Here is an 8295-nt window from a genome sequence, read left to right as displayed (position 1 = left end):
AAGCTGGCCGATAGGGGTAATGCTCGAAAATTCTACGAAAAAATGCGGCGGCTTACAGAAGGTTTCAAGACGGGAGCATACTCTCGTAGAACACCCAAAGGTGATCTAGTCACCGACGCCCAGAGCATACTTAGATTATGGAGGGAACACTTCTCCAGCCTGCTGAATGGCAGTGAACGAACAACACCAGGAGAAGGCGAACCCGATTCCCCAATCGATGACGATGGAGCAGACGTTCCACTACCCGACCATGAAGAAGTTCGAATAGCAATTGCCCTCCTGAAGAACAACAAAGCGGCAGGGGCCGACGGATTACCGGCCGAGCTATTCAAACACGGCGGCGAAGAACCGATAAGGAGCATGCATCAGCTTCTTTGTAAAATATGGTCGGACGAAAGCATGCCCAACGATTGGAATTTAAGTGTGCTATGCCCAATCCATAAGAAAGGTAACCCCACAATCTGCGCCAACTATCGTGGGATAAGCTTCCTCAACATCGCATATAAGGTTCTATCGAGCGTATTTTGTATTGTGCACCGTCAACAAACTGATTGGACCTTATCAGTGTGGCTTCAGACCTGGAAAATCAACAACCGACCAGATATTCACCTTGCGCCAAACACACCACTTCTTCGTCGATTTCAAAGCTGCTTTCGACAGCACGAAAAGGAGCTGCCCTTATGCGGCGATGTCTGAATTTGGTATCCCCGCAAAACTAATACGGCTGTATAAGCTGACGTTGAGCAACACCGAAAGCTCTGTCAGAATCGGGAAGGACCTCTCCGAGCCGTTCGATACCAAATGAGGTTTCAGACAAGGCGATTCCCTATCGTGTGACTTTTTCAACCTGCTTCTGGAGAAAATAGTTCGAGCTGCAGAACTTAATAGAGAAAGTACCATCTTTTATAAGAGTGTACAGCTGCTGGCGTATGCCGATGATATTGATATCATTGGCCTTAACACCCGCGCCGTTAGTTCTGCTTTCTCCAGACTGGAGAAGGAAGCAAAACAAATGGGTCCGGCAGTAAACGAGGGCAAGACGAAATATCTCCTGTCATCAAACAAACAGTCGTCGCACTCGTCACTTGGCACTCACGTCACTGTTGATAGTCATAACTTTGAAGCCGTAGATAATTTCGTCTATCTTGGAACCAGCGTAAACACCACCAACAATGTCAGCCTAGAAATCCAACGCAGGATAACTCTTGCCAACAGATGCTACTTCGGACTGAGTAGGCAATTGAGAAGCAAAGTCCTCTCTCGACAAACAAAAACCAAACTCTATAAGTCACTCATAATTCCCGTCCTGCTATATGGTGCAGAGGCTTGGACGATGTCAACAACTGATGAGTCGACGTTGCGAGTTTTCGAGAGAAAAGTTCTGCGAAAGATTTATGGAATTCGATGGAACGATGAGCTGTATGAGATATATGACGACATTGACATAGTTCAGCGAATTCAAAGAAAGCGGCTACGCTGGCTCGGTCATGTTGTCCGAATGGACGGAAACACTCCAGCTCTGATAATATTCGACGCTGTACCCGCCGGGGGAAGCAGAGGAAGAGGAAGAGAGAAGGACCTGGCTACGCTTGGAATATCCAATTGGCGCCACGTAGCGAAAAGAAGAAACGACTGGCGCGCTGTTGTTAACTCGGCTATAATCGCGTAAGCGGTGTCTACGCCAATTACGAAGAAGAAGATACGTTCTCTGGTTGTACAGTAGATCATGCAGTAATTTATCTGGGCTCTGAACTGTTTGCTGCTGGACAAGCTTATGTAGCACTTAGTCGTTGTACATCTTTGGACAGAATTCGAATTGAAGAACTAGACTATTCAAAGTTGACAGGTAAAACCCCATGTAACAGTGAAGCTTTAGAAGAAATGATTCGATTAAGAAGTAATAATTCGTAAAGTCGTCAATAGAACTTGGTCGCAAATAATATAACAATTAGTCAATGAAAGGTTACGAGTAGATATTAAATGCTGCCTAATTATCGATTTACTTAACCCATACTAGTACATGTCATAGTTCATATTTTAACAAATTTGGGGTTTCTCACATCAAACTAAAAAATTAAAAATAAATATAGTTTAAAAAAAAACACACTTTTAAAACATATCAAACTAAAAAGTGCAAAATAATTCTTTGTATAACCTAACAATAATAATGAAGGAAAAATTCCTGCATTATTGTGAGAAAAGCGTGCAGTGCTGGTGACATATTTTTCATATATCGAGCATTCCACGCTTTTCTCACAATAATGCAGGATTTTTTCCTTCATTATTATTGTTAGTTTATACAAAGAATTATTTTTCACTTTTCAGTTTGACATGTTTTAAAAGCGTGTTCTTTAGTTTTTTTAAACTATATTTATTTCCCCACTTTTTGATAAATCTTTAAGAGAACAGGTTTCATTGAACTTTATTATAATATTTTTTATACCATTTATACTTACTTTAAACCGCTTTGCTAGCTTTCTGTATGAAATGCTATTTTCAGTGCAATAATTGTGCACAATTTGCCTGCGCACGTGCTCTTTGATTCGACCCATCGCGAAAATGATATTACAAATTACGGATAAATAAAAAAACAATAGAAGCAGAACTGATCACGCTTTCTAAGGGTACTTCCTGCAATGTGATCAATCGGCTACTTCATGAGAAATTTTGAATTGAAAGTGTGCAGTTTCTTTTCGGTACAGTCCTTAGGTTAATTTTGTTAGTTGTAAGTATACTTTTTTTATATAATTATTTGAATTTTTTACAACTATTGTTTCAAATTTTTTTCAGGAATTTTTTTGTTATAAAATTAATATTTTCGCTTTAATCCTGGCCGTAATTATAACTATAACGTTTTCCATCATTAAGTGATTTCATTAATTCGTTTATAATGTGTTTTGTACAGTGAGAAATGCCACTTCTTCAATCTGCTGGAGAAAATAATTCGAGCTGCAGAACTCAATCGAGCAGGTTCAATCTTTTATAAGAGTGTACAGCTGTTGGCGTATGCCGATGATATTGATATCATCGGCCTCAACATCCGCGCCGTTAGTTCTGCTTTCTCCAGGCTGGACAAGGAAGCAAAAGAAATGGGTCTGGCCGTGAACGAGGGCAAGACGAAATATCTCCTGTCATCAATCAAACAGTCGTCGCACTGGCCACTTGGCACTCACGTCACTGTTGACAGTTATAACTTTGAAGTTGTAGATAATTTCGTCTATTTAGTAACCAGTATTAACACCACCAACAATGTCAGCCTGGAAATCCAACGCAGGATTGCTCTTGCCAACAGGTGCTACTTCGGACTGAGTAGGCAATTGAAAAGTCTCGTTCGTCTGTCGACGAACAAAAGCCAAACTCTATAAGTCGCTCATAATTCTCGTCCTGCTATATGGTGCAGAGGCTTGGACGATGACAGCGAGTTTTCGAGAAAAAGGTTATGCGAAAGATTTATAGTCCTTTGTGCATTGGCCGCGGCGAATATCGCATTCGATGGAACGATGAGCTGTACGAGATATACGACGACATTGACATAGTTCAACAAATTAAAAGACAGCGGTTACGCTGGCTAGGTCATCTTGTCCGCATGGACGAAAACACTCCAGCTCTGAAAGTATTCGACGCAGTAGCCGTCGGGGGAAGCAGAGGAAGAGGAAGACCTCCACTCCGTTGGAAGGACCAAGTGGAGAAGGACCTGGCTTCGCTTGGAATATCCAATTGGTGCCACGTAGCGAAAAGAAGAAACGACTGGCGCGCTGTTGTTAACTTGGCTATAATCGCGTAAGCGATGTCTACGCCATTTAAGAAGAAGAGGAAGAAGAAAAAAAAACAACAAACACACGCGGGAGCTGTAGCACATGAAAATTTTCATTAGCTCTGCTGTGCTACCGCTCCCAATTTTTTGCTACCGCCAGAGCATAGCGCAGAATTTAATTTTTTGCTACGGCTCCAGCTATAGTTTTTTATCTAACAAAACTCGGGGCAGAGTAGAGCACATACTTTTACAATGTTATGCTAAGACTATGCTGTGGCTCCCGACAAAGTGAGAGCGGTAGCGAGAGTAAAATGAAATGCTACGGGAGTAGCGTATTTTTTCAAACGCTACTTAAAGCACTTGTCATGCTTATGCTATATGAGCAATTGTTGTTTTTGTAGAACAATGTTTAAATTTTTGATTGGTGACATATTCACATGTGTACGCATGTGTATGTTTGTATGCTTGTGCATTATTTGTTTTTCTTTCTTTTCGGTTTCATTTCTGCGAATTCTCAACCATTTTGTGTGACTTTTGGTTGAAGTACTCTGCGTTGGCCGTTGAAAAGTAGCACTAAAAAACGAGCTTTTAATGCCATCACTAGAAGCATCTGCTCCTACGCCATTCCTATTTGGGGCTCTGCTTCACCCAGACAACTGTCCAGGCTTCAAGCCCCATACATGCGTCTATTAAGATCAGCTCTTAATTTCCCGTGGTATGTTAGAAACAAACTGATCCTAGAGGAAACTAATTTTCCCTCCATCCAATCAGCAGCTACTTCCTACGCTGCAAATCTCCGGGCGTCAGTAGCATCCCACGCAAACCCCAGCATCAACTGTCTTGCCACTCTCAGGTGCAAGAAAACCGACCGTTTCAGAAAGCCATGTATCCTGACAAATCCTTCCGCTCCCACCTAACCAAAAATTCGAGCTTCGCTTTTTAGCGTCACAACTGAATCTTTCTCCTTTTCCCGCAAAATACATTATAGGTTCATAACCATATGGTTGGCAACCGGTGTGGGGGGTTTTAGTCGGTAGGCGCATCAAGCGAATCCGACACTACCCGCCAGGTTGTCTGTAGAAGATTTCCCCCCCACAACTCTTCAAAAAAAAAAAAAAAAAAAAAAAGTTGAAAAGTTAAGACTATAGTTCACAGGATCATTTCTGTAGTCAGTCTACATTTACTTTCTTTGCAAATCGAAAGTATTAGCACTCGCGATGAGGAAGGTATATCGTTTTCTCTGACAGCGTGAGGTTCATTTCTAATTTTGTCTTGTGGCATATTAAAAATGATGTTTCATCGATGATTGCTCGGTTACAACGAATAAAACGACTTCTGAGTGGTGATTTTAATGAATAAATTCCAAGATTTTATACAAATAATCATAATCCAATTGTAAATATTATAGATATCAATCCGTCAGAACCCAGAAATGATAATTGATTTGGACTTTGCCTTATAAAATGTGCATAATAAATTTATAAAATGTGAATTTAAGAAAGTGTTGGTCACTCCACCATATTTTAATCCTTTCCCTCTTGCTAGTTTTCTTTCATACAAAATGATATGCATTTCTTGGAATATCACTAAGAAGTTTAACTTCTTCCACGCGTAGGAACTCCCCGCATCAGTTTTTATTAAACCTACATTAGTTAAATATTAAGGTAATAATGCATGCAGAATTGAGCATTTTCGGTGTTAAATGAGAAATACATTATAATCCTATAATATATATTTGGTATCAAAGCATGTACTTAGTATATAATATACATAAGTATGTATGTATGTACATATATTAAAATTTACCTACATACATAGAAGACCATTTGCATAATGTTTTTAAATTTGTCAACATGCAACATATGTACATATGTATGTAAATATGTACACTCAATGCTTGAAGTGCTGGACACATAGAGCGCGACAGACTGCAAGCGGCATCTGTCAAATATTAAAATACACACGTTCTTATGGACATAGTTATGTAGTTGTGCAGCTGCCTCAATAGCTATGTCCCTAAGAACTTGTGTATTTTAATATTTGACAGATGTCGTTTGCAGTCTGTCGCGCTCTATGTGTGTTAGAGCCGCTGGAGTTGCCATTTATAAAAACAACAATACTTCACATATTACTACATTTAACATGGATCTATCAGTCCAAAATGCTACAGAAATTCATGTCTCTCAAACACCCATTGGCGATATGTGTGCTTCACATGTTAAATTAGAAGATGGAAGTAAATTAAGTATGATTGTTGTGTACATTTCACCTAATAAAAAAATAAATGATATTATTTCATTTTTACATGAGCGGTTATTTCCGTACAGTCGCATTTCAATAATTTTTAAAACAGATAAGGATAAACTACCATTGATTTTGGATGGGGATTTCAATGTTAATTTTGCAAAAAATGAATCAATGCCATTAATATCGTTCCTCCAAGAAGACTTTCAGTTGGAAATAAACAACAATCCGAAAGAATGTGCTACAAGATATGGAACAACAGTAGATACTTTTGTAACATACTTCAGTTATCATCGACCAATTGTCACAGTAATACCGTCAGAGGTAACTTCGAATGTAACTGTCACGGAAGTCACTGATGAAAATAATTGAATTGACGTGATTTTAAACAAATAATCATAATCTGTAATTTTTAACCTATTACTTGTATAAAATAATTTCGATGTTTCACATCTGCCAGCTGTCAACTGACATCTCACTCTTTTTTTATTTGTAACGTAACGGATTTTATTAATTTTTGCTTGTAACTTTTTTTAATAACAAATATAAGAGTTTTTACTAACTTTTAATTAAAACTAGTAAAAAAAAATTTTTCTCTTAATTTATGCCGAATTATTTGTTTAATTCCCTTCATTAAATTCTGTACACCTTCTTTGTAACGGCTTGACTTACTTTGAGGGGGTATTCTACTCTAGAATTTAAAAAATCGATTTTTTTTACATATATTTAAAGTTTAGACCCTTAGGAACATATCCTCCAAAGGATTTTTAAAAATTAAAATTGTTTTAAGAGCTACAGTTTCTTTAGTGACGCAGTACCTAGTCCGTTTCGGCTTGACTCACTTTTTTAAACGCATTTATCTCGAAACTACTTTTTTCCACACGGTACCGGCATTATCTCAAGTTCTATACAACCGATTTACTTGAAATTTTGAGTGAACCTTCTTTATATAATCCTTTATCGTTCCTACCAGCATCGTGTCAAAATTTTTGTTTTTAATATTTTGAAAAAATTCAGGAATTTCAAAAAAAAGAGTAAAAAATGATTTTTATTTTCAGGCAGTCGCCATTTTTGAAAAAAAAAAAAAATTTTCGTGTTCCCTGAGGTAGGGACTATAACAGCATCCTTACTGATTAAGAATTTATTTTGATTTTTGTTTACAGACCACCAGGAGAGTCAGGATCAATGTCACCAGGATGCGCCATTTATTTTTACACCTGTCTCTCCCCCCCGCTAATTATTTTAATTTTTAATATTTTTTTGTAAAATTTTTTTGTAAAATTTTTTTGTAAAATTTTTCTGTATTCTTAATATATCAATAAAAAGACCATAAAAAAATGGATACTAAAAATATTTTTTGGTTTTTTTTAAATAAAATTCAAAAAACTGCCCAAAATTTGCTTTCTAGACTAGAATAGCCCCTTAAGCCAGTTTTTTTTTAAATTCGCTGTCGATTTCGGCAACTCGGTGATCCTTTTTCAAGTTCCGTTTGACAATTGCCCAATACTTCTCTATAGGGCGAAATTCTGGAGCGCCAAAATATTGTTGACACGATGTGTTTCTAATAAAATGGTATTAGGCGACGGTTTAGACACTCCCTTTTTATAATTGTCGGCCGATATATTATCTTTGTGAAAAATGGAGTGATCTTAAGGCTACAAGAACAAATAGCCTGCCAGATGAGTATTTTCTCGCCAAATTTTTCTATTTCAATTGTTGACACTGACTGGTCGACAGTACCATCTTTTGGTTTTGTATAGAATTGGGGACCTGGTAATGTTCTTGAGTCCATTTTTACGTATGTTTCATCGTCCATTATAACACACTCAACAGAATTTTTAGCAAACGTTCGTACAACTTCCGTAGCCTTGTGTTCCCTATTTTTATTTGTCGTTGACTTTTTTTGGGAATCTTTTGTTTTTTATAGGTTCTTAAGTTATTTCTTTGCATCACTCTTTGAATCATAGTAACACTGGTTTTAGCTTTTTTTCGCCAAATCGCGCACAGACATTGATTGTTTTTGATTTATTAATGCCAATACCTTTGCTTCAAGATTTGGATCACGAGGGCCTTTTTTAATACGCTTTTATTAGCTTCATTTGTATGAATATATGTATGTTTGTTTGTAACTTTTTTAAGTGGTACTGAAACCTAGAATATTTGAGCGACACTCTGGGAAGGCGATAGTAAGTTTAAGCAGCTCACCAAAAAGATGCGCTTAAAAGTATGCAACATTTATATAAAACTAGTTTTGGTGGCATTTGAATAGCATACTGAGTTGGGCGTCGACCGTTCAT

General features: G+C 37.7%; 1 non-coding gene across 1 annotated transcript; it reads left to right on the top strand.

Annotated features, from left to right (window-relative positions):
• The first annotated feature begins 4892 nt into the window (after nt 1-4892).
• LOC126767283 (small nucleolar RNA U3) lies at nt 4893-5098 on the top strand. The gene has a single exon (XR_007669050.1). It is a non-coding gene; the product is annotated as a small nucleolar RNA U3 (small nucleolar RNA).
• Nucleotides 5099-8295: the final 3197 nt, after the last annotated feature.

This window comes from Bactrocera neohumeralis, unplaced genomic scaffold (assembly GCF_024586455.1).
Source record: "Bactrocera neohumeralis isolate Rockhampton unplaced genomic scaffold, APGP_CSIRO_Bneo_wtdbg2-racon-allhic-juicebox.fasta_v2 ctg5122, whole genome shotgun sequence".
Classification (NCBI taxonomy): domain Eukaryota; kingdom Metazoa; phylum Arthropoda; class Insecta; order Diptera; family Tephritidae; genus Bactrocera; species Bactrocera neohumeralis.
This window is presented reverse-complemented; position numbering and strand designations above follow the sequence as displayed.